Source organism: Muntiacus reevesi, chromosome 3, assembly GCF_963930625.1.
Source record: "Muntiacus reevesi chromosome 3, mMunRee1.1, whole genome shotgun sequence".
NCBI classification, from domain to species: Eukaryota; Metazoa; Chordata; class Mammalia; order Artiodactyla; family Cervidae; genus Muntiacus; species Muntiacus reevesi.
This window is the reverse complement of record NC_089251.1, coordinates 91,877,331-91,904,776: the sequence shown is the minus strand read 5'-3', so window position 1 is coordinate 91,904,776 and position 27,446 is coordinate 91,877,331. Positions and strand designations below refer to the sequence as shown.

At 43.3% G+C, this 27,446-nt stretch overlaps 1 pseudogene; it reads left to right on the top strand.

The window, feature by feature from the left end:
* Window positions 1-1,546: 1,546 nt before the first annotated feature.
* LOC136164038 (apolipoprotein E-like) lies at window positions 1,547-4,792 on the top strand (annotated as a pseudogene).
* Window positions 4,793-27,446: the final 22,654 nt, after the last annotated feature.

Here is a 27,446-nt window from a genome sequence, read left to right as displayed (position 1 = left end):
TTGTTAAAGCTGGGACCCAGATTCAAAGTGGGTTCGTTGTTCAATCCTCTCCACTTTTTATTGCGTTTTAAAATTTTTATAATAAAAAGTTCAATAAGAAAAAGGTCACAAGGTAATAAATCCTGCAGACAAGCCAAGAACTTTTCGAAACTGACCACCCATCATCCTTTTGGAGGTTAAAGGGAGTTATTTAAATGTCCCACATCACATATAGATTTGCCTTTTGTCTCATACTTTAGTCCAGTTGAGTGGTTCTTTGTGGGAGGAGCAGGAGGTGATAAAATACATATAACATAAAATGTATCATTTTTAAGTGCACTGTTCAGTGGGATTCATTACATTTCTAAGATTGTACCACCATCATTAGTGGCTCTTAAGTGTTAAACATCAGTGTACAAATGAATTCCTAAGCAGAGTGAGATATGCCTATCCTGGATGTTGGACTTCACGGGCAGATACACGCCATTGAAAGGAATTTTTTTCTCAATATATATATTTTATTGAAGTACAGTTGACTTGCAATGTTCCAGGTGCACAACAAGGTGATTCAGTTATACACATACACATATATTATTTTTGAGATTATTTTCCATTATAAATTATTACAAGATATTGACCGTAGTTCCCTGTGCTATACAGTAAACCTTTCTTGCTTATTGCATATCTATTGTTTTAATTAGAAGAGTAGCATTCTATTCATACTAAGTCAAACAAGTGGAATCAAATGTCATATTATACATACTATCTGTATGTATATATGTATACAAAAGCTTTTCCACTATACTTGATAAAAGCTTGAGAAAGAACAACAAAAAAAGAGATGGAGAAATTGGAAAACATAAACTAAACAAAATGGGAGCACTGAATATGAAATAGAAAAAGTGAAACAAACTAGATAAAATAAAAGATCACCATATAGCCCAGTTGTTTTTAAACATGACTGATCATTAGAAACATATCTGGAGCTTTGGAGAAACAAAGCAATACCTGAGCATTTGTATTTTTCAAAAATTCCAAGATAATTGTGAAATGCATGTGGATTTCAAAAAGTGATCACAAGTTTTTCTATTAAATGGTAGTTTTGGTGATACAGAATTCTATTATTTTTCTGTTGACCAATCATGATACAATGGTATTAAATGAGTAATAGTTACATAATGAAAAAGTAAAAGATGTTTATCAGTTTTCATAATCAATGGCCATACAAAAAATAAATGGATAATTACAATTGCAAGCCATAATGGGAACATGATTAACCTAGCAATATAAAATGGTGGTGGTTTAGTCACTAAGCCATGTCTGACTCTTTGTGACCCCATGGATGGTAGCCCACCAGGCTGCTGTCTCCATGGAATTTTCCAGGCAAGAATACTGGAGTGGGTTGCCGTTTTCCTTCTCCAGGGAATCTCCCCCTCCAAGGGATTGAACCTGGGTCTCCTGCATTGCAGGTGGATTCTTTGCCAACTGAACCATTAGGCAAAACCCCTTCCCAATCCCTACAAAATGAATAATTACATACAATATGGGGGTGTGGTCAAGCAGAGTCATGGGGTAAGTGGCAGTGCGTACATGCACATGTTTTCGTCTGCCGAGCCAGTCTATGTGTTTTTGTTGGTGCATTAAATCTGTTTACATTTAAGGTAATTATCAATATGTATGATCCTATTACAATTTTCTTAATTGTTTTGGGTTTACTTTCTGTAAGTCTTTTACTACCTTGTATTTCCTGCCCAGACAAGTTCCTTCAGCATTTGTTGTAAAGCTTGTTTGGTGGCGCTGAATTCTCTTAACTTTTACTTGTCTGGAAAGCTTTTGATTTCTCCATCAAATCTAAATGAGCGTCTTCCTGGTGATAGCTTACAGTGAACGATGTCAGATTCATGATCTCTGAAGAAGATTTAGTTCAAGACCAGGGACTGGTGTTGATCACTCAAGAACTTTTGTGTAGCACAGTTTTATTAAAGTGAAAAAGGGACAGAGAACACTTCTGACATACACATCAGAAGGGAGATGGGGAGTACCCCACTCTTTAGTCTTATCAAGTTATATATTTTTGATGCTGTGTAGGGCCACCCAAGACAAACAGGTGGTCCACTGGAGAAGGGAATGGCAAACCAGTATTCTTGCCTTGAGAACCCCATGAACAGCATGCAAAGGCAAAAATATAGGACACTGAAAGATGAACTCCCCAGGTCAGTAGATGCCCAATATGCTACTGGACCTCAGTGGAGAAATAACTCCAGAAAGAATGAAGGGATGGAGTTAAAGCAAAAACAACACCCAGTTGTGGATGGGACTGGTGATAGAAGCAAGGTCCGATGCTGTAAAGAGTGATACTGCATAGGAATCTGGAATGTAGGGTCCATGAATCAAGGCAAATTGGAGGTTGTCAAACGGGAGATGGCAAGAGTGAACATCGATATTCTAGTAATCAGTTAACTAAGATGGACTGGAATGGGTGAATTTAACTCAGATGACCATTATATCTACTACTGTGGGCAAGAATCCCTTACAAGAAATGGAGTAGCCATCATAATCAACAAAAGAGTCTGAAATGCAGTAATTGGATGCAATCTCAAAAATGACAGAATGATCTCTATTTGTATCCAAGGCAAAGCATTCAATATCACACTAATCCAAGTCTATGCTCCAGCCAGTAACACTGAAGAAGCTGAAGTTGAAGGGTTTTATGAAGACCTACAAGACCTTTTAGAACTAACACCCAAAAAAGATTTATTTTTCATTGTAGGGGACTGGAATGCAAAAGTAGGAAGTCAAGAAACACCTGGAGTAACAGGCAAATTTGGCCTTGAAGTACAGAATGAAGCAGTTCAGTTCAGTTCAGTTGCTCACTCCTGTCAGACTCTTTGCAACCCCATGAACCGCAGCATGCCAGGCCTCCCATTCTATCACCAACTCCCAGGGTTGACCCAAACCCATGTCCATTGAGTTGGTGATGCCATCCAACCATCTCGTCCTCTGTCATCCCCTTCTCCTGCCCTCAATCTTTCCCAAAATCAGGATCTTTTCCAGTGAGTCAGCTCTTTGCATCAGGTGGCAAAAGTATTGGAGTTTCAGCTTCAACATCAGTCCTTCCAATGAATACTCAGGGTTGATTTCCTTTAGGATTGACTGGTAGGATCTCCTTGCAGTCCAAGGGACTCTCAACAGTCTTCTCCAACACCACAGTTCAAAAGCATCAATTCTTCTGCCCTCAGCTTTTTTATAGTCCAACTCTCACATCCATACATGACCACTGGAACTTTATTGGCAAAGTAATGTCTCTGCTTTCTAATATGCTATCTAGGTTGGTCATAACTTTCCTTCCAAGGAGTAAGCGTCTTTTAATTTCATGGCTGCAATCACCATCTGTAGTGATTTTGGAGCCCAGAAAAATAAAGTCAGCCACTGTTTCCACTGTTTCCCCGTCTATTCGCCATGAAGTGATGAAACTGGATGCCATGATCTTAGTTTTCTGAATGTTGAGCTTTAAGCCAAATTTTTCACTATTCTCTTTCACTTTCATCAAGAGGCTCTTTAGTTCTTCTTCACTTTCTGCCATAAGGGTGGTGTCATCTGCATAGCTGAGGTTATTGATATTTCTCCCAGCAATCTTAATCCCAGCTTGTGCTTCATCCAGCCCAGCGTTTCTCATGATGTACTCTGAATATAAGTTAAATAAGTAGGGTGATAATATACAGCCTTGATGTACTCCTTTTCCTATTTGGAACCAGTCTGTTGTTCCATGTCCAGTTCTAACTGTTGCTTCCTGACCTGCATACAGATTTCTCAAGAGCCAGGTCAGGTGGTATGGTATGCCCATCTCTTTCAGAATTTTCCACAGTTTATTGTGATCCACACAGTCAAAGGCTTTGGCATAGTCAATAAAGCAAAAATAGATGTTTTTCTGGAAATCTCTTGCTTTTTCGATGATCTAGCGGATGTTGGCAATTTGATCTCTGGTTCCCCTGCCTTTTCTAAAAGCAGCATTGCTGAAGCCTGGCTTGGAGAATTTTAAGCATTACTTCACTAGCATGTGAGATGAGTGCTATTGTGCAGTAGTTTGAGTATCCTTTGGCATTGACTTTCTTTGAGATTGGAATGAAAACTGACCTTTTCCAGTCCTGTGGCCACTGCTAAGTTTTCCAAATTTGCTGGCATATTGAGTGCAGCACTTTCATAGCATTATCTTTTAGGATTTGAAATAGCTCAACTGGAATTCCATCACCTCCACTAGCTTTGTTCCTAGTGGTGCTTCCCAGTACCGAAGCGAGGTGCAGGCTATGCTGGGCAAGACCACCGAGGAGCTGCGGCCCGCATGGCCTCCCACCTGTGCAAGCTGCGAAAGCGGCTGCTCCGCGACGCTGGCGACCTGAATAAGCGCCTGGCCATCTACCAAGCCGGGGCCAGTGAGGGCGCCGAGCGCAGCGTGAGCGCCATCCGCGAGCGCCTCGGGCCCCTGGGGGAGCAGGGCCAATCGCGGGCCGCCACCCTGAGCACCCCAGCCGGCCAGCCGCTGCTGGAGCGCGCCGAGGCCTGGCGCCAAAAGCTGCACGGGCGCCTGGAGGAGGTGGGCGTCCGGGCCCAGGACCACCTGGACAAGATGCGCCAGCAGCTAGAGGAGGTGTGCGCGAAGGTCGAGGAGCAGGGCAACCAGATGCGTCTGCAGGCCGAGGCCTTCCAGGCCCGCCTCAGGAGCTGATTCGAGCCCCTGGTGGAAGGCATGCAGCGCCAGTGGGCCGGGCTGGTGGAGAAGGTGCAGTTGACTCTGCACCCCAGCGAGAATCATTGAGCGCCGGGGCATCACCCTGGGCCCCCCTCTCCAATTCCCACCCCGAGCCTCCCGTGCCCCCAGCCTACAGGAGGCCCTGCTCCTGCCCCAGCTGTCCTCTTGGTGGGCCCTGGCTTAATAAAGATTCATCAACCTAGTGGTGCTTCCTAAGGCCCACTTGACTTCACATTCTTGGATGTCCAGCTCTAGGTGAGTGATCACACCATCGTGATTATTTGGGTCGTGAAGATCTTTTTTGTACAGTTCTTCTGTGTATTCTTGCCACCTCTTCTTAATATCTTTTGCTTCTGTTAGGTCCCTACCATTACTGTCCTTTATTGTGCCCATCTTATCATGAAATGTTCTCTTGGTATCTCTAATTTTCTTGAAGAGATCTCTAGTCTTTCCAATTCTATTGTTTTCCTCTGTTTATTTGCATTGATTGCTGAGGAAGGCTTTCTTATCTCTCCTTGCTATTCTTTGGAACTTTGCATTCAAATGGGTATATCTTTCCTTTTCCCCTTTGCTTTTTGCTTCCCTTCTTTTCACAGCTATTTGTAAGGCCTCCTCAGACAGCCATTCTGCTTTTTTGCATTTCTTTTTCTTGGGGATGGTCTTGATCCCTGCATCCTGTACAATGTCATGAACCTCTGTGCATAGTTCATCAGGCACTCTGTCTGTTAGATCTAGTCCCTTAAATCTATTTCTCACTTCCACTGTATAGTTGTAAGGGATTTGATTTAGGTCATACCTGAATGGTCTAGTGGTTTTCTCCACTTTCTTCCATTTCTGTCTGAATTTGGCAATAAGGAGTTCATGATCTGAGCCACAGTCAGCTCCCAGTCTTGTTTTTGCTGACTGTATAGAGCTTCTCCATCTTTGGCTGCAAAGAACATAATCAATCTGATTTCAGTGTCGACTGTCTGGTGACGTCACGGCAAATGCTAATAGAGTTTTGCCAAGAGAACACAGTGGTCATAGCAAACACCCTCTTCCAACAACACAAGAGAAGACTACACATAGTCATCACCAGATGGTCAACACCAAAATCAGGCTGATTATATTCTTTGCAGTTAAAGATGGAGAAGCTCTATACAGTCAGCAAAAACATTGGAAGGACTGGTGCTGAAGCTGAAGCTCCAATACTTTGGCCACCTGATAAAAAGAGCTGACTCATTGGAAAAGATCCTGATGCTGGGAAAGATTGAATGTGGGAGGAGAAGGAAATGACAGAGGATCAGATGGTTGGATGGCATCCCTGACTCAATGGACATGAGTTTGAGTAAACTCCGGAAGTTGTTGATGGACAAGGAGGCCTGGCATGCTGTAGTCCATGGGGTCGCAAAGAGTCGGACCTGACCGAGCAACTGAACTATGTACTTTTACCAGACCCATTCCTACAACATACATCTTAAATTAACAGGATTAGAACTAACAATATAAAGGTCTTACCAGACCCACTCCCACAATAAATGTCTTAAAATAACAAGATTAGCCAGAAGGTCCTTGTTAAGGAGAAACATGTCCTCCAGCAAAATACATTGTTATATTGACTAAGACAAAGCAATGTAGAAAAAAATGTTTGTCCTTTTCTCCTTGAGAGCCCCAGACCCCTTTCTCCTTCTCAAGGGGTCTGGCCCCCTTTCTCCTCCTTGGGCACCCTGGACATCTTATCAACCTACCTAGAAATTGATTCTCTCACTGGGTAAAATAATCTTGATTATAGGTTGTTCTCTTTCATCACTTTAAATATATTGTGCCATTCCCTTCTAGCTTGCAGAGTTTCTGTTGAGAAATCAGCTGATAATCTGATGGGTGTTCCCTTGTATGTTACCTGTTGTTTTTCCCTTATTGCTTATAATATTTTATATTTGTCTTTATTTTTGTCAGTTTGATTACTATGTGTCTTGGTGTGTTCCTCCTTGGTGTGTTCCTCCTGTCTGAGACTCTCTGTCTTTCCTGGACTTAGTTGCCTATTGTCTTCCCCATGTTAGAGTAGTTTTCAGCTACTATCTCTTCAAATATTTTCTCGAGTCCTTTCTCTCTCTCTTCTCCTTCTGGGACCCCTCTAAGACAAATGTTGGTGCATTTAATATTGTCTCAGGGGTTTTTTAGGCTGTCTTCATTTTTTTTTTTTTTTTTCATTCATTTTTCTCTATTCTGTCTTGCAGCAGTGATTTCCACCATTCTATCCTCCAGTTCATTTATCCATTCTTTGCCTCAGTTATTCTTTTCTACTGATTCCTCCTAGTATATTGTTAATTTTTGTTTGTTTGTTCTTTACTTCTTTTAGGTCTTTGGTAAACATTTCTTGCATCTTCTCCATTCTGTTTCAGATATTCTGAATCTTCACTATCATTATTCTGAGTCCCTTTTCTGGAGGTTGCCTATCTCTATTTCATTTAGTTGTTTTTCTGTGGTTTTATCTTGTCCCTTCATATGGGACATAACTTACTGCTTTTTCACCCTGATTAACTTTCTGTAATGTAATTTTTGTTCTAGCCTCCACTGTTGGATTGTCGTTCTTCTTGACTCTTCTGTCTGCTCCCTGGTGGATGAGGCCAAGAGGCTTCTGTGAGCTTCTTGATGGAAGGTTGCTGTTCACTCACTGAGTCATGTCTGACTTTCCAACCCTGTGGACTGCGGCACACCAGGCTTCCCTCTCCTTCACCATCTCCCAAAGTTTGCTCAAACTCATGTCCATTGAGTCGGTAATGCCATCCAACCATCTCATCCTCTGTCATCCCCTTCTCCTCCTGCCTATAATCTTTTCCAGCATCAGGGTCTTTTCCAATGAGTCTACTCTTTGCATCAGGTGGCCAAAATATTGGAGCTTCAGCATCAGTCCTTCCAATGAATATTTAGGGTTTACTTCCTTTAGAATTGACTGGTTTGAGCTCCTTGCAGTCTGAGGGGCTTTCAAGAGTCTTCTCCAACACCACAAGCTTCCTGATGGGAGGGACTGGCTGTGGGGAAAACTGGGTCTTGTTTTGGTGGGCAAGGCCATGCTTAGTAAATTTTTAAAACAATTTTCTGCTGATGGGTGGACCTGTGTTCCATCCCTGTAGTTTGGCCTGAGGCCAGACTATGGTAGGGGTAATGGCAACCTCCTCCAAAAGGACTTACACCTCCCAGGACATCACACCCCTCCGCCAGAGACTCCTGAACACACACAGGCGACTATGGCTCAGTCTCTCAGGGGTCACTGCTCCTCTCTCCTGGGTCCAGGTGTGCACAAGATTTTGTTTGTGCCCTCCAAGAGTCTGTTTCCCTGTCTTATGGAAGTTCTCCAATCAAATCCCACTGGTCTTCAAAGTCAAATTCCCTGGGGGTTCTCAGTCCCTTTGCCAAATCCCCAGGTTGGAAAATCTGCAGTGGGCCCTAGAACTTTTGCAATGAGAATTTCTTTGGTATAATTGTTCTCCAGTTGGTGAGTTGCCTGCTTTGCGACTCTACAGTGGAACTAATGGCAACCTCCTCCAAGATGACTTATGCCACACGCTGCACCACCCAGGTCTGCTGCAGTCAGAACTCCTGTCCACATGGCAGGCCACTGCTCACCCGTGCCTCTGCAGGAGACCCTCAAACAATCACAGGCATCTGGCAAGCTCAGCCTACATTGCTACTAAAACAACAACCTTCCCATCATGGATAGGCAGTCCTCACTTCATGGAGTCCCTGCTTTTCACTTCACTGGGCAACTGTCTACTTTGGAGCTGACACAAGTTTGAGCCACACACCACTCATGGCCACAACTGTCACAACTGACAGGCCACAAATCTGTCAGAGCCACTGGAAGACTCTAAAAAACTACCCCTTCCTGGACCTACAGAAGCCAAATCGCCAGGGTAGAGGGGACCTTTTAAAAGCCAAGAGGGTGGAGTTTGGTGAGCCCTGGGAAGAGTGGGACAAGATAAGCTTTGAAAGTTAGGGGCTGGATCACTCAGGATCTTGAAGGCCATGTTAAAGAATCTGGATTGCATTCTGCTCTAATTTCCTCTTTAATGAGCTACAAGGTACCAAGATATTCTGTACTACAAGCTTGTATATCTTTAAGGCAAACCACTCTCTCATTGCCCATTGTTATAGGAGGGCATGGAAACCCACTCCAATATTCTTGCCTGGAGAATCCCCATGGACAAGGAGCCTGATCGGCTACAGTCCATGGGGTCACAAAGAGTCGGACATGACTGAGTGACTAAGAATGTAGTAATAATCAGTTCAATTCAGTTGCTCAGTCACGTCCGACTCTTTGCCACTCCATGGACTGCAGCAAGCCAGGTTTACCTGTCCATCACCAACTCCCAGAGCCTACTCAAACTCATGTCCACTGAGTTGGTGATGCCACCCAACCAACTCATCCTCTGTTGTCCCCGTCTCCTTCTGCCTTCAGTCTTTCCCAGCATTAGGGTCTTTTTCAATGAGTCAGTTCTTCGCGTCAGGTGGCCAAAGTGTGGGAGTTTCAATTTCAGCATCAGTCTTTCCAATGAATATTCAGGATTGATTTCCTTTAGGATGGACTGGTTGGCTCTCCTTGTTGTTCAAGGGACTCTCAAGCATCTTCTCCAACACCACAGTTCAAAAGCATTAATTCTTTGGCGCTCAGCCCTCTTTATAGTCCAACTCTCACATCCATACATAACTACTGGAAAAACCATAGCTTTACTAGATGGACCTTTGTTGGCAAAGTAATGTCGCTGCTTGTTCAATATGCTAGCCATCTAGGTAGGTCATAGCTTTTCGTCCATGGAGCAAGCATCTTTTAATTTGATGGCTGCAGTCACAATCTGCAGTGATTTTGGAGCCCAGAATAATAAAGCCTGCCACTGTTTCCACTGTTTCAGCATCTATTTGCCATGAAGTGATGGGACCGGATGCCATGATCTTAGTTTTCTGAATGTTGAGCTTTAAGCCAACTTTTGACTCTCCGCTTTCACTTTCATCAAGAGGCTCTTTAGTTCTTCTTCACTTTCTACCATAAGGCTGATGTCATCTGCATATCTGAGGTTATTGATATTTCTCCCAGCAATCTTGATTCCCGCTTGTGCTTCCTCCAGCCCAGCATTTCCCATGATGTACTCTGCATATAAGTTAAATAAGCAGGGTGACAACATACAGCCTTGACGTACTCCTTTTCCTATTTGGAACCAGTCTGTTGTTCCATGTCCAGTTCTAACTCTTGCTTCCTGACCTGCATACAGATTTCTCATGAGGTGGGTAAGGTGGTCTGGTATTTCCATCTCTTTCAGAATTTTGCACAGTTTATTGTGATCCACACAGTCAAAGGCTTTGGCATAGTCAATAAAGCAAAGTAGATGTCTTTCTGGAACTCTCTTGCTTTTTCAATGATCCAGCAGATGTTGGCAATTTGATCTCTGGTTCCTCTGCCTTTTGTAAATCCAGCTTGAATATCTGGAAGTTCATAGTTCATGTACTGCTGAAGCTTGGCTTGGAGAATTGTGAGCATTACTTTGCTAGCATGTGAGATGAGTGCTATTGTGCAGTAGTTTGAGCATTCTTTGGCATTGCCTTTCTTTGGGATGAAAACTGACCTTTTCCTGTGGTCACTGCTGAGTTTTCCAAATTTGCTGGCATATTGAGTGCAGCACTTAAACAGCATCATCTTTTAAGATTTGAAATAACTCAACTGGAATTCCATCACCTCCACTAGCTTTGTTCGTAGTGATGCTTCCTAAGGCCCACTTGACTTCACCTTCCAGGATGTCTGGCTCTAAGTCAGTGATCACACTATTGTGATTATCTAGGCAGTGAAGATCTTTTTTGTACAGTTCTTCTGTGTATTCTTGCCACCTCTTCTTAATATCTTCTGCTTCTGTTGGGTCCATACCATTTCTGTCCTTTATCGAACCCATTTTTGCATGAAATGTTCCCTTGGTATCTCTAATTTTCTTAAAGATTTCTCTAGTCTTTCCCATTCTATTGTTTTCCTCTATTTCTTTGCACTGATCACTGAGGAAGCCTTTCTTATCTCTCCTTGCTATTCTTTGGAACTCTGCCGTCCAATGGGTATATCTTTCCTTTTCTCCTTTGCTTTTTGCTTCTCTTCTTTTCACAGCTATTTGTAAGACCTCCTCAGACAGCCATTTTGCTTTTTTGCATTTCATTTTCTTGGGGATGGTCTTGATCCCTGCCTCCTGTACAATGTCACGAACCTCCATCCATAGTTCATCAGGCACTCTGTCTATCAGATCTAGTCCCTTAAATCTATTTCTCACTTCCACTGTATAATTGTAAGGGATTTTATTTAGGTCATACCTAAATGGTCTAGCAGTTTCCCCTATTTTCTTCAATTTCTGTCTGAATTTGGCAATAAGAAGTTCATGATCGGAGCCACAGTGAACTCCTGGTCTTGTTTTTGCTGATTGTATAAAACTTCTCCATCTTTGGCTGCAAAGAATGTAATCTATCTGATTCGGTGTTCACTGTCTGGTGCTGTCCATGTATAAAGTCTTCTCTTGTGTTGTTGGAAGAGGGTGTTTGCTATGACTAGTGCGTTCTCTTGGCAAAACTCTATTAGCCTTTGCTCTGCTTCATTCTGTACTCCAAGGCCAAATTTGCCTGTTACTCCAGGTGTTTCTTGACTTCCTACTTTTGCATTCCAGTCCCCTATAATGTAAAGGACATCTTTTTTGGGGTGTTAGTTCTAGAGGGTCTTGTAGGTCTTCATAGAACCATTCAACTTTAGCTTCTTCAGCATTACTAGTCAGGGCAGAGACTTGGATTACTGTGATATTGAATGGTTTGTCTTGGAAATGAACAGAGATCATTCTGTCATTTTTGAGACTGCATTCAAGTACTGCATTTCAGACTCTTTTGTTGACTATGATGGCTCCTTCATTTCTTCTAAGGGATTCTTGCTCACAGAAGTAGATGCAATGGTTATCTGAGTTAAGTTCACCCATTCCAGTTCATTTTAGTTCACTGATTCCTAAAATATCGATATTCATTCTTGCCATCTCCTGTTTGACCACTTCCAATTTGCCTTGATTCATGAATCTAACAATTCCAGATTCCTATGCAATATTGCTCTGTACAGCATCGAACTTTACATTGATCATCAGTCACGTCCACAACTGGGTGTTGTTTTTGCGTTGGCTCCATCCCTTCATTCTTTCTGGATTTATTTCTCCACTGATGTCCAGTAGCATATTGGGCACCTACCGACCTGGGGAGTTCATCTTTCAGTGTCCTATCTTTTTGCCTTTTCATACTGTTCATGGGGTTCTCAAGGCAAGAATACTGAAGTGGTTTGCCATTCCGTTCTCCAGTGGACCACACTCTGTCAGACCTCTCCACCATGACCCGACCATCCTGGGTGGCCCCACATGGCATGACTCAGTTTCATTGAGTTAGACAAGACTGTAGTCCTGTGATCAGATTGGTTAGTTTTCTGAGATTGTGGTTCATTCTGTCTGCCCTCTGATGGAGAAGGATAAGAGGCTTATCTGATGGGAGAGACTGACTGAGGGGGAAACTGGGTCTTGCTCTGATGAGTGGGGCCATGCTCAGTAAATCTTTAATCCAATGCTGTGTTGCTGGGTGGGGCTGTGTTCCCTCCCTGTTATTTGACCTGAGGCCAAACCATGGTGGAGGTAATGAAGATAATGGTGACCTCCTTCAGAAGGTCCCATGCACTCACTGCTGCACTCACTGCCTCCAACCCTGCTTCAGGCCACCATCGACCCAAGCCTCCACCAGAGACACTGGACACTCACAGGCAAGTCTGGGTCAGGTTCTTGTGGTGTCACTGCTCCTTTCTCCTGGGTCCTGGTGCACACAAGCTTCCGTTTGTGCCTCCCAGAGTCTGTTTCCCCAGTCCTGTGTAAGTTCTGGAGGCTCTATGGTGGGGTTAATGGTAACCTCCTCCAAGAGGGCTTGTGCCACACCCAAGTCTGCTGCACCCAGAGCCCCCGCCTCTGCAGCAGGCCACTGCTGACCCATATCTCCGTAGCAGACACTCAAACACAATTCTGGCTCCGTCTCTCTGGGGTCTCTGGGTCCTGGTGCACACAGGGTTTATTTGAGCCCTCTGAGCGTCTCTGGCGGGGTATGGGGTTTGATTCTAAACATGATTTTGCCTATCCTGCCATGTCGTTGGGGCTTCCCCTTTGCCCTTGGACATGGGATATCTCCTCAAAGTCGTTCCAGCGCCATGCAGCCGCTGCTCCAGCACTGCACAGCCACCACCCCAGGCCTACCATCAACAATGACAGAACCAACAATCTGTTGTTTGTTTCAGCCATAAGGCTAAGTGCGTTCTCCACCACACTGTGGAGCACATGCTCAGAAATGGATTGTTTTCAGCCTTTATTGATTATATCTTGACCTTGGATACTGCAGCCAGAAAATAGTAAAGCTCGGGGCTCTGAGCAATATTCATGTATTTGAAACCTGTGATTTAGAGCCACCTCCAGGGTCAAAGTTGGTAGGAACAATCTGGAAGATCAGAGAATAGTTTAAAACTATTAAGTTAAATAAGTTAATTCTGGCACATTTTAGCCCCAGTCCATATCCTTGACATGAAACCATTGTGAGAAGTGTAGCTAAATGCCCTCTTGCTACTGAGACCAAGGAGTGTTTTGAAGGCAGATATTCTTGTCGATGCTGCTGATGGGGTGTCATCTTTTACCAAGAGAGGTCTTAGCCGAAGTCCTAACCATTGTCAGAAAGCATGACACAAGACCAACCATTCTAGAATCAACATTTTAATTTATGTTTACACTTCTGTTATTTAGTTGGCTCATTTTAAACAATTTCATTCAATAAGTTCTATCATTTAGTTACACAGTGGTTCTCAACTCAGGACAATTTTGCCCTCAGGGACACTTGACAATGTCCAAGGACATTTTTGGTTCTCACAGCTGAGGAAGAGTTGGCAGAGAATGCCATTGGCATCTAGTGTATAGAGGCCAGGGAAGTTGCTAATATCCTATAGTGCACAGGTAAGCCCACAACAAAGAATTATCTAGTCCAAAAGGTAAAGAATACCAAAGCTGAGAAACCTTGAGTTACCTGGAAATACATTTTAAGATGACTGCGTTTTGGAAGGTTCAACAGGAGGTTATATTGGTTAATATTATAGGTTCTCTGAATTCTTTGCTGATGATTTTTTTATGGCCATTTTTGATAATAGGTTACCACTCTTTGAAGCTTTTCCAGACGAAATATGTTATAGTCATGATTCTGTGTGAAGAATGTTGAGACTTCCATCACCTGCATGTTAGAATTTGTATTGAGCACACCCAGAGTGGTTTTCAGAGAAAAATCTTGGCCCTCCATGTACTTCAGGCACGTGGTCTGGGCAATAGCTTTAACTTTCATGAAAGAATGTCCTCTTTATACTCAGCTTGGTTCACAGAACCACCTTTAACCAGCATCACAGCCAACACTCAGGTTCTTGCCCAGGAACATCACTGTGGCAGAGCAGCTAGTCACCCAACAATCTACACTGTCTTCCACGGGGGAGCGCCATTGCCAGACATGACCAGCGACTGTCTCTCTCAGCATTTCCACCATCCACCCTTCTGCCCCTACACAGGGCCTGTATGTGCCCCTTCTGAGCTGAAATGGTTGAGTAGCAGCCCCATCTTCAACTTGTCTTTCTTTCCCCGTCTACTGACTGGGAGTAGAGCCAGAAAGTGTATGGAGCCCGGGTCTCTGAGTCACCCTTTGGAGGAAAGCTGCCTACCCTTTAGGAATACCTGTTTGGACTCTACATAATCAGAAATACACTCATGGTAAGCCACTGAGATTCTGAAGTTTGTCTGTAACAGTAACGAATGTTATCCAAACTCTTCACCACCTGATTTCTTAATCAGATATAAGAATTAATCTTTGGGCTTCACTGGAGGTCCAGTGGTAAAGAATCCACCTATTCCACAATTCAGGGGACCTGGGTTTGATTCCTGGTCCGGGAAGATCCTACATGCTGAGGGATAACTGAGCTTGTAGGCCACAACTACTTAAGCCAGCACGCAGAACCAGTGCGCAACAAGAGAAGCTCTGCAACAAGAGAAGCCACCACAACGAGCAGCCCATTCTCCACAACAAAGAGTAGCCTCCGCTCAGCGAAGCTAGAGAAAGCCCTCACACAGCAACAAAGACCCAACACAGCCAAAAATAATTAACATTTTTTTAATTAAAAAAAATTACTCTTTATGGAGGAACACCTGAAGCAGAGGTCAGCAAACAACGGCACATGAACCAAATCAGCCTGCGGCCTGTTTTTGTATACCTACAGTCCACAAGCTAAGAATGGTTTTTACACATTGTTGTGGAAAAAAAATTTAAAAACTTCCAAATAATATTTTGTGACATATGGAAATTATAAGAAATGCAAATTTCAGTGTTCCATAGCAAAATAAAGTCTTATTAGAACCCAAGCACACTCATTTGTTTACAGATTCTCTATGGTGCTTTTACCCTATGACAGTATTGAGCAGTTGTAATAGAGATCTAGAGCTTCCCTAGAGGCTCAGACAGTAAAAAATCTGCCTGACATGCAGGAGGCCCAGGTTCCACCCCTGGGTTGGGAAGATCCCCTGGAGAAGAGAATGGCTACCCACTCCAGTATTCTTGCCTGGAGAATCCCATGGACAGAGGAGACTGGCAGTTTACAGTCCATGGGGGGGTTGCAAAGAGTCTGACACAACTGAGTGACTAACACACAATAGAGACCTAATGGCTCTAAAGTCTATAATATTTACTATCTTGCCCTTTATAGAAGTTTGTCAGACCCTGGCTTGAAGCTATGCACATCACCCACTCATCTAGATATAATGGTACTCTGGCAGGAGAGTTTGGAAATCACCAAGAGATCCTGGAGTTCAAGATATGTCTACTTTGTTTTAATCGCTCCTACTACAGCTTTCACTGAGCAGTTTCAAGTCGTTCTACAAAACTATTTCTGAGCACCCCAGAAGGTATTTCTCTTGGGCCTTGGGGTCAGGAAAATCTGAGCTACTTCCTTTGTGACAATCCATGTCTCTGTTCATGCCTGATGTCCTATTCAGTCTCCCAGTTTCCCTGCCCAAGACACCATTCTAGTTTATGCCCTAGGACCCTGATGCTGAGTCCACATGACCACTGCTGGATTCATGGAATACATACCTACCTCTCGTTTTTATCTGCATATCAAGATATTCATCTGTTTCAAGCTCTTTGGAGTATCTGGATGCTGATTGCCCTCCGATCTGAACTTGCCACCAACTCTGAGATTTTTCCTGCCAGGGCCACCTTCTTTCCCTCAAGTCAATCCAGTGTACTAGTCATGGCCAACCTTGTTATGCTCCATCTCTCTGCCAATAAATGCCATAATGGCTGAGTAAAGCTGAGCTTTGGAGAATGCTCACACTCAGAGGCAGGAGAAGGGCAAGAAGATATTTGGGGTCCGCCTGGGTTGAGAACCCCTACAGGTAGCTTCATGGCACTCATGACACCATATTATATTTGACCTACAGCCTGTCTTTGTCTCTTCAGTGCCCAGCACAGAGTCTAACTGCATATAGGCATTCAATCAATATTTGTTGAATAAATAAATGAAAAAAGTCCTTCCCTCAGGAAAGACTCGGAGGAAACTGACTGACTAAAGTGAAATAAGGAAAGTTTCAAGAAACTTTGCCCCTCCCTTCTTGCAGCTCTGGTGTGCCAGTTGTTGAGTGATGGTCATCATTCCTGAGGCAAAGTACAGCCTTGAAGTTAATCCTGCCTAAGATGGTTTCAGTTTGGGTCTTTTTCTCTTGTACCAAAAGATACTACAAAATGAGGTAGGTGGAATCACTGCCATAAAAGCCTGGGACTAATCAAATAAGATACTCAGTGTATATACTCTCTGCAGTTATCTGAGTATCCTTGACATTTATCTCCCTGATTCACAGTCCTGGTATGATTGCTCTCAAGGTGTCTCTTTCTTAAGTGTATTAACAGACTTGATTCCCAGGGCCAACCCCAGATGTATTTAATACTAATTCCTGGAGTTGAACCTAGAAATAAGCATTTCTTAATAAAGATTCTTGGACGAATCTGATATCACACTCCAGAATCATTGCTCTACTCCAGTTCTCTCATTTTCCAAATGAGCAAACAGCCAGGGAGAGTGGAAAAGTTAAGACATTGTCACACTGTGCCAGGATTAGGGCCAGAATACAGGCCTCCCGACTCCAATTCCAGTGTTCTCTCAACTGTAATGCTCTGCCTCAGAGGCTCCTGGACCCCTCTGCTTGGCTTCTGGGAAGCTGAACAAGGCTTAATCACAGCAATCCTGCTCTGCCTGGCCTTGTTCCCAAATGCCTTGCAGCCTGTGGGGGCAGGGAGAGGGGCGGGTAGTGGGTGTGATGTAATGTGATCAGCTCTGAGGGGCTTCTCCAGCCACTGCGGCAGAGCTGGCAACCTGGAACGAGCCACCATCCCACCGGTCTGCTGGGAGCACCACCCCGGCCCCCGCCCCCGCCCCACAGCTGTTTTCCGACCCAGGCTGCGTTCAACCTCTCCGCAAGCCTCTTGCCAACAGCTCCTCCTCAACTTTGTTGCTTCCCAGCGATGAGAAAAAGGAGAGACAGCTGTGCAAGCGTCTCCTTGGAATAAAGGGTTTCGAAGAAAGGAACCTAGAGGTGCTGGAAAGGAAAGCCTGCCGGGGCCGTTTCCGTAGCAACGCCTCCATTCTGCCCTAGCAGCTACGTGCTGCCTGGCACGTGCACTGTGCCGGCCCCTGGAGGGCACTGCTGGCTCTCACTCGCTCACGGTTCAGCAGTGAGTTTCTAATACTGGCATTCTAAAGGTATCTGTGGGCCCTTGAACCGTCTGGAGCTGGACGCGTGTGTCTGCAGGCCGTCTCGGTAGTGTCCAGGACATGGGCACCTCCCCCTTTCTACTCCTACCGCAAAGCTGGTATGTAGCAGCTGCCTAAGAACTGTTGAATGAATGGCTGAACAAATGACTTTCTCTGAGTCTAAGCTCTTCTGCTTGTAGACGTGAGAGAAAACCAAAGGCTGGGGGAGAGGAAGCTTGGCCCTCTGCGATTACAGAAGACACGTTTTGGTCTCCAGATCATCTCTAAGGGCCTCCCCACTTCACTTCTCACAAATCGAGTGCCTGTTGACCCCTATGAGCTGCAAGCCACCGATCCTGAGTCAGTACCAAAGTGTTCCCCCTCCCAGGAGTATGGGCTCCCCTCCCTCTGCAGAACCCTCCTCCCATACCAGCACCACCCCCCCTCCCCACCCCCGCCAATCATACACACACACTTTGGGAGAGAGGCAGCAATGAATCGTCAGAGGGTGGAATATTAAGCTCAATGATGAAAATGTTTTTAGCAAAGGTGAGGGGACGCTTGGAATCCTGCAAATTATTTGTCATCATTATTGTAGCCTGTTGTTCAGTGGAGTATATATAAAAACATAGATCTTCAATATCTTTTAGAGTGGTTTTCATATTTGAAGACAGCAAACTCTGGTGCACAAAGTAGGTAAATAAATGGGATAATGCCATTTGGGATAAAAGCCTCTTTACAGGTTTAATAAAGTGAGACTTGGATTTTGTTTGTTTTTATTTTTTGCAAAGTCAGTGAATAATACAGGAAACATTCTGTAGATGTGTCCCATGATCGGGCACCCTATCAGACCCTGGGAACAATGAAAAATAGGCTTGGGATGGGATGGGGCTCCCTGCCCTAAGGATAAATGGGGTCCCAGTCCACTGAGCAGACAAAAAGTACCTAACTCATCTGCTCCCCTCCTTGGCCTCAGACCTCATTCACTCTGACACCCCAAAACTGCCATCCCCTCCGCTCTTCACTCTGCTGGCCCTCTGCCTGGGGTCCCAGGCTGTTCAACTGCTAGAGAAGACTTAGCCACTCAGACTGCCATCACTGAAGGTTTATGAGACCCTCAAAGCAGTCCACTATGTCCACTGCTACCTTCTGAGCCTCCTCAAATCTTGCTTGCTTTCACAAACTGCTTTAAAGTTTAACCACTCTCCTCATGCCCCTGGGGCCACCATCTCCCTCACTAGCAACAGATATCTTGTATTTTTCAGAGAAAATAGAGACCTTGAAGCTGGAGCTCCTTCAACCCCACACCGTGCACCCAGTTCCATCTTTTTAGGTACCAATCCTTCCCTGTCTCACTCGGCCCAGGGTGAGAGGTGTGTCTGCTCATGTCCAGAGTTAAGGCCTCCTGCCTGATCTTAATTTCACTTCTCCAATAACTGGCTCCAGGAGACTTTTCCTTTCAATTGGTGTTATCCCTGCATCACATGAACATGCCCCCGTCTTCCCAGCTGCTTAAAAACAAATAGGCAGACAAAGACAGACCCTTGACCCTTTGTCATTTCTAGATGCTGTCTTATATTGCTCTTTCACTCCCCAGTGAAGTTTTATTTAAAGAAAAAAAAAGTTAGGGGCTTCCCTGATGGCTTAGTGGTAAAGAATCTGCCTGTCAATGCAAGAGACTTGGTTTGATCCCTGGTCTGGAAAGATCCCACATGCCAGAGAGCAACTAAGTCCGTGTGCCACAACTATTGAGCCTGTGCTCTAGAGACCAGGAGCTGCAACTTCTGAGGCCACGTTCCACAACTACAGAAGCCCGCACGCCCTGGAGCCTGAGCTCCACAACAAGAGAAGCCCCGCAATGAGGAGTCCACACACCGCAACTGGAGAGTGGCCTCCACTGGCTGCAACTGGAGAAAAGCCCATGCAGCAACAAAGATCCACCACAGCCAAAAGTAATAAATTAAAAAATTTTTTAAAGAAAAAAGGTTAAATATTCATAAGCATTTTTTAAAATCAATATTTTTAAATGTACAAAATGTCTTCTTTATATCCCAGTCCTTTTCCCAGAGGCTACTTTTTTTTTAAACCATTTCCTTACAAGCATAGATTTACATCTATCTTTACCTTTTCTCTTGCTGTTTTCACATGACCATCATTCCGTATTAGCATGTATAGAGCTGCCTTATTTTTCCTAACATCCCACAGAGTACTCCAAAGTTCACATATCAACATTTATTTGACATGTCTTCTATCGCTAGATGTTTGGATCTGTCTTTTGCTATTTCAAATAATATTGCAGTTTTATTTATGTTATTTTGAATATGAATATCTCTATAGCATAAATTCCTAGAAGTGAAATTATGAGATCAAATTGTACGCACATTGGGGATTTTAATAGCTGTTGCCAAATAAGCCCACTCTAGAAAATATACCAATTTACAGTCCCACCAGGGAGTATTCCCAGCAAGGAATAAGAATGACTGTTTCCTAAGGTCCTTACCAACAAACGAGTTGTCCAAATTTTTTTACCTTTCTCAGTCGAAGTGAAAATGATATTTCAGTGTAGGTTTAATTTTATTTTCTCTTACAGTTAGTGAGAATAATCTTTTTTTTCATGTGTTTAAGGATATTTTGTATTTCCTTTCCTGTAAACTGCCTGTTCATCTCTTATACCAATTTTTATGTTGAGTTGCTCTTATTGGTTTGTGGAAGTTCTTTGTAAGTCTCTTTTTAGGATGGGTTACCTTATTTTTTCCAATGTGTTGTTTGTGTCTTGATTGTGCCTATGATGTTTTGTAATGCAGTTTTTATTATGGAAATGTATATATAACATGCAGTTTGTCAATTTAACTATGTTTAAGTGTACAATTCAATAGCATCAAATGCATTCACGTGCTGTGCAACCATTGTCACCATCCATCTCCAGAGCTTCGCATCTCCCCAACCTGAAACTCCATATCTATTAAACAGTAACTCCCCTCTACTGTACTGATCACCTTTGCTTTTGAACTTTTGAATTTTATATAATACATAGAAAAGATTTCTCTTTTCCCAGATATATATGTTTTAATCTACGTATTTTTTTCTTTTGGTCAGTGCTTCTTAGCCCTGACTGCATTCCAATTACCAGGGAAACTTTTGAAAAATACAAGTGCCTAGGCTTCACCTCTAGAGATTTTGATTTAAATAACTTGGGATGGGACCCAAACACTTATAATTCTGTTTTTTTTTTTAAGTATAGTTGATGTACAATGTTGTATAAGTTACAGATGTACAATACAGTGATTCACAATTTTTAAAGGTTATACTTCATTTATAGTTATTATAAAATATTGGCTGTATTTCCCATAAGTGAAGTGAAGTTGTTCAGTCTTTGCGACCCTTTGGACTATAACCCACCAGGCTCCTCCCTCCATGGGATTTTCCTATCAAGAATACTGGAGTGGGTTGCTATTTCCTTCTCCAGGAGATCTTCCCGACCCAAGGATTGAACCCAGCTCTCCCACATTGTAGGCAGACGCTTTACCAGCTGAGCCACCAGGGAAGTCTCAAAAAAACATCATAGAGGCAGTCGTCCCTGGGTGGGCTCGAACCACCAACCTTTCACTAACCAATTGCGCCACAGAGCCTCTAATGATAAACTGATGGTGAAGGAATCTAAACAAAAGTGAAAGTCACTCAGTCGTGACTGACTGTTTGCGACCCCATGGACTATACAGTCCATGGAATTTTCCAGGCTAGAATGCTGGAGTGGGTTGCCAAGTCCTCCTCCAGGGAATCTTCCCAACCCAGGGATCAAACCCAGGTCTCCCGCATTGCAGGCAGATTCTTTACTATCTGAGCCACCAGGGAAGCTTATGAATACTGAAGTGGATAGCCTATCCCTTCTCCAGGGGATCTTCCTGACCCAAGAATTGAATTGCAGGTGGATTCTTTACCAGCTAAACTACCATGGAAGCCCTCATTTTGCATAATGCCCTCCAAATCTATTCATTTTGCAAATGGAAAAATTGTATTCTTTTTATGGTTTTTCTTAAATTCCAGTTGTTGTTATTCAGTTGCTAAGTTGTGTCCAATTCTTTATGACTTTATGAACTGCAACACACCAGGCTTCCCTGTCCTTCACTATCTCCCAGAGTTTGCTCAAACTCATGTCCATTGAGTCAGTGATGCCATCCAAACATCTCATCCTCTATAGCCCCTCTTCTCCTCCTGCCCTTAATCTTTCCCAGCAACAGGGTCTTTTCCAATAAGGTGATTATAAAGCTCAGCCAGGACTGAGAACTACTGTTTTTTGCATGTTTACAATTTCATCTTCTATAGTTAGTGAAGTGAAAAGTGAAGTCGTTCAGCGTGTCTGAGTCTTTGCGACCCCGTGGACTCTAGCCCACCAGGCTCCTCCATCCTTGGGATTCTCCAGGCAAGAATACTGCAGTGGGTGGCCATTTCCTTCTCCAAAAGTGACAGTGAAGTCGCTTCTGACTCTTGGCGACCCCATGGACTGTAGCCTGCCAGGCTCCTATGTCCATGGGAATCTCCAGGCCAGAACACTGGAGTGGATTGCCATTCCCTTCTCCAGGGGATCTTCCTGACCCAGGGATCAAACCCAGGTCTCCAGCATCGCAGACAGACTCTTTACCATCTGAACCACCAGGGAAGTCCAATCTTTGGTTTATGTGTAATTTTAAGGTAAAGTGTGATGTGAAAGCCAACCTCATTTTTTCTAAATGATTATTCAGTTATTCGAATATCATTTAACAAATATGGACTATCAAAACTGATTTCAAAAAAAGAGAAATTCCTGCTCCCACCAATTAATATTTGGGTGATTTGGGGCAAATGAAATGTTCTCTGCCTCAGTTTCTTCAGCTATAAAATGGGGATAATAATAATACAGTTGCTTTGAGGATTTCAAAAGTTCATAAATTTAAAACACTTAGAACAATATCTAGGCCTTAGTAAACTACCATATCAATATGCCACTTTTAAAAACTTTTTAAAAAATATTTTTATATATTTATTTGGCTGCCCCTGGTCTTAATTACAGCACATGGAATCTTTAGTTGTGACATACAGACTCTTAGCTGCAGCCTGTGAATTCTTAGCAGGGATTGAACCCAGGCTCCGTGTACTGGAAACACAGAATCGTAGTCACTGAACCACCAGAGAAGTTCTGATATGGCATTGTTAACATTGTTATTGTTTCAGTTCAACAAATGAACACATGCCGGGCCAACACAGATATCATGTAATGTTACATAATCACTACAAATCAGATCTTAAAAGAGTTCAGTTTCCGTGAAAAGAATATAAAATCAACTTAAGCAGATAAAAATCAGTATACATTAAGTAGAGCAAAAAATACACCAACATATTAGCCACAGTTACACTACGTAAAAACTGGATTTGCCTCTTATTGGGTGTCAGAGCAAAAGATACAGCCAAGCCAAACATCAGGGAAGGACTTATTAATTGCAGCAAGTCAGGAGAATACCAGGGATCTTCCCCAAAGCAGTGTCTCCCTGTACAGCAAATTGAAGTTTTCTTGCTTGTTTTCTAATCCTTTTTCCTCCACTGAGGAAAGTTTATGGGGACATGCATATTCATGAAGGGACTTCAGCAGGACAAAATCTAAGCTTTAGCTGATGGAAGTCACTGGGTCAGGGAAGGTCAGCATCATCATCCCTTGGGTTCCAGTTGCTCTGGTGGTTGAGGACTTTAGGCTAATCTTTATCACTGAAACAGAACTGGAAGTCTTTAGAACTGATATGTTATCTTTGCTATCTTTAGTTCTCTTGCCATAAAAATTTCTGTGTTCTTTTTTTCCCTTGAAAGTGAAAGTGAAAGTTCCTCAGTTGTGTCTGACACTTTGTGACCCCAAGGACAGCAGCCTGCCAGGCTCCTCTCCATGGAGATTCTCCAAGCAAGAATACTGGAGTGGGTGGCCTTGCCCAACCCAGGGATCTGCCACATTGCAAGCAGATTCTTTACCATATGAGTCACCAGGGAAGCCTATATACACATATATGCCTCTGGGTGTGTTACTCATTGTGCTCAAGGACCCAGGAGAAAGGAGCAGTGACCCCACAAGAACTTGACCCAGACCTGCCCAGGAGTGTCCAGGAGTTTTCAGCAGAGGCGTGGGTTGGTGGTGGCCTGTTGCAGACTTGGAGGCACTGAGTGTAGCGGTACATATATAGCATCTTCTGAAGGAGGTCACCATTATCTTCATTACCTCCACCATAGTTTGGCCCCAGGTCAATAGCAGGGAGGGAACACAGCTCCACTCATCAACAGAAAATTGGATTAAAGATTTACTGAGCATGGACCCGCCCATCAGAACAAGACCCAGTTTCCCCCTCAGTCAGTCTCTCCCATCAGGAAGCTTCCATAAGCCTCTATCCTTCTCCATCAGAGGGGAGATGGAATGATAACAACAATCACAGAAAACTAACCAATGTAATCACATGAACCACAGCCTTGTCTAACTCAATGAAACTATGAGCCATGCTGTGTAGGGCCACCCAAGACGGATGGGTCATGGTGGGGAGTTCTGACAAAACGAGGTCCACTAGAGAAGGGAAAGGCAAACCACTTCATTATTCTTGCCTTGAGAACCCCATGAACAGTACGAAAAAGCAAAAAGATAGGACACTGAAAGATGTCCCCAGGTCAGCAGGTGCCTAGTAAACTACTGGAGATCAGTGAAGAAATAACTCCAGAAAGAATAGAGAGATGGAGCCAAAGGAAAAACAACACCCAGTTGTGGATGTGACTGAAGATGGAAGTAAAGTCTGATGCTACAAAGAGCAATATTGCATAGGAATCTGGAATGTTAGGTCCATGAATCAAGGCAAATTGAAAGTGGTCAAACAGGAGATGGTATGAGTGAATATCGACATTCTAGGAATCAGCGAACTAAGATGGACTGGAATAGGTGAATTTAATTCAGATGACCATTATATCTACTACTGTGGGCAAGAATCCCTTAGAAGAAATGGAGGAGCCATCACAGTCAACGAAAGAGTCCAAAACGCACTACTTGGATGCAATCTCAAAAATGACAGGATGATCTCTGTTCGTTTCCAAGACAAACCATTGAATATCACAGTAATCCAAGTCTATGCCCTGACCAGTAATGCTGAAGAAGCTGAAGTTGAATGGCTCTATGAAGACCAACAAGATCTAGAAATAACACCAAAATAATATGTCCTTTACATTATAGGGGACTGGAATGCAAAAGGGAAGTCAAGAAACACCTCGAGTAACAGGAAAATTTGGCCTTGGAGTACAAAATGAAGCAGGGCAAAGGCTAATAGACTTTTGCCAAGAGAAAGTACTGGCCATAGCAAACACCCTCTTCCAACAACACAAGAGAAGACTCTACACATGGACATCACCAGGTGATCAATACTTATATTGATGATATTCTTTGCAGCCAAAGATGGAGAAGCTCTATACAGTCAGCAAAAACAAGACCGGGAACTGACTGTGGCTCAGATCATGATCTCCTTATTGCCAAATTCAGACTTAAATTGAAGAAAGTAGGGAAAACCACTAGACCATTCAGTTATGACCTAAATCAAATCCCTTATGACTATACAGTGGAAGTGAGAAATAGATTTAAGGGACTAGATCTGGTAGACAGAATGTCTGATGAACTATGGGAGGAGCTTAATGACATTGTACAGGAGACAGGGATCAAGACCATCCCCAAGAAAATGAAATGCAAAAAAGCAAAAAGGTTGTCTGAGGAGGTCTTACAAATAGCTGTGAAAAGAAGAGAAGCAAAAGTCAAAGGAGAAAAGGAAAGATATACACATTTGAAGGCAGAGTTCCAAAGAATAGCAAGGAGAGATAAGAAAGCCTTCCTCAGCTGTGGTACATATACACCATGGAATATTACTCAGCCATTAAAAAGAATTCATTTGAATGAGTTCTAATGAGATGGATGAAACTGGAGCTCATTATACAGAGCGAATTAAGCCAGAAAGATAAAGACCATTACAGTATACTAACACATATATATGGAATTTAGAAAGATGGTAATGATAACCCTATATCCAAAACAGAAAAAGAGACACAGATGTACAGAACAGACTTTTGGACTTTGGGAGAAGGCGAGGGTGGGATGTTTTGAGAGAACAGCATCGAAACATTTATATTATCTAGGGTGAAACAGATCACCAACCCAGGTTGGATGCATGAGACAAGTGCTCGGGCCTGGTGCACTGGGAAGACCCAGAGGGATGGGATGGAGAGGGAGGCGGGAGGGGGGATCAGGATGGGGAATACATGTAAATCCATGGCTGATTCATGTCAATGTATGACAAAAACCACTACAATATTGTAAAGTAATTAGCCTCCAACTAATAAAAATAAATGGAAAAAAACAAAAGAAAGCCTTCCTCAGCAATCAATGCAAAGAAATAGAGGAAAACAATGGAATTGGAAAGACTAGAGATCTCTTCAAGAAAATTAGAGATGCCAAGGGAACATTTCATGCAAATATGGGCTCAATAAAGGACAGAAATGGTAGGGACCTAACAGAAGCAGAAGATATTAAGAAGAGGTGGCAAGAATACACAGAAGAACTGTACAAAAAAGATCTTCATGACCCACATAATCACGATGGTGTGATCACTCACCTAGAGCCAGACATCCTAAAAGGTGAAGTCAAGTGGGCCTTAGAAAGCATCACTACGAACAAAGCTAGTGGAGGTGATGGAATTCCAGTTGAGCTATTTCAAATCCTAAAAGTGATGCTGTGAAAGTGCTGCACTCAACATGCCAGCAAATTTGGAAAACTCAGCAGTGGCCATAGGACTGGAAAAGATCAGTTTTCATTCCAATCTCAAAGAAAGGCAATGCCAAAGAATGCTCAAACTACCACACAATTGCACTCACCTCACACACTAGTAAAGTAATGCTCAAAATTCTCCAAGCCAGGCCTCAGCAATACATGAACTGTGAACTTTCAGATGTTCAAGCTGCTTTTAGAAAAGGCAGAGGAACCAGAGATCAAATTGCCATCATCCGCTGGATCATCAAAAAAGCAAGAGAGTTCCAGAAAAACATCTATTTCTGCTTTATTGACTATGCCAAAGCCTTTGACTGTGTGGATCACAATAAACTGTGGAACATTCTGAAAGAGATGAGCATATCAGACAACCTGACCTGGCTCTTGAGAAATCTGTATGCAGGTCAGGAAGCAACAGTTAGAACTGGACATGGAACAACAGACTGGTTCCAAATAGGAAAAGGAGTACATCAAGGCTGTATATTGTCACCCTGCTTATTTAACTTATATGCAGAGTACATCATGAGAAATGCTGGGCTGGAGAAACACAAGCTGGAATCAAGATTGCCAGGAGAAATATCAATAACCTCAGATATGCAGATGATACCACCCTTATGGCAGAAAGTGAAGAAGAACTAAAAAAACCTCTTGATGAAAGTGAAAGAGGAGAGTGAAAAAGTTGGCTTAAAGTTCAACATTCAGAAAACTAAGATCATGGCATCCGGTCACATCACTTCATAGCGAATAGATAGAGAAACAGTGGAAACAGTGACTGACTTTATTTTTCTGGGCTCCAAAATCACTGCAGATGGTGATTGCAGCCTTGAAATTAAAAGACACTTACTCTTTGGATGGAAAGTCATGGCCAACTAGTTCAGTTCAGTTCCGTTCAGCCACTCAGTCGGGTCCGACTCTTTGCGACCCCATGAACCACACCATGCTCCAGGACTCCCTGTCCATCACCAACTCCCGGAGTTTACTCAAACTCATGTCCATCGAGTCGGTGATGCCATCCAGCCATCTCATCCTCTGTCGTCCCCTTCTCCTGCCTTCAATCTTTCCCAACATCAGGATCTTTACAAATGAGT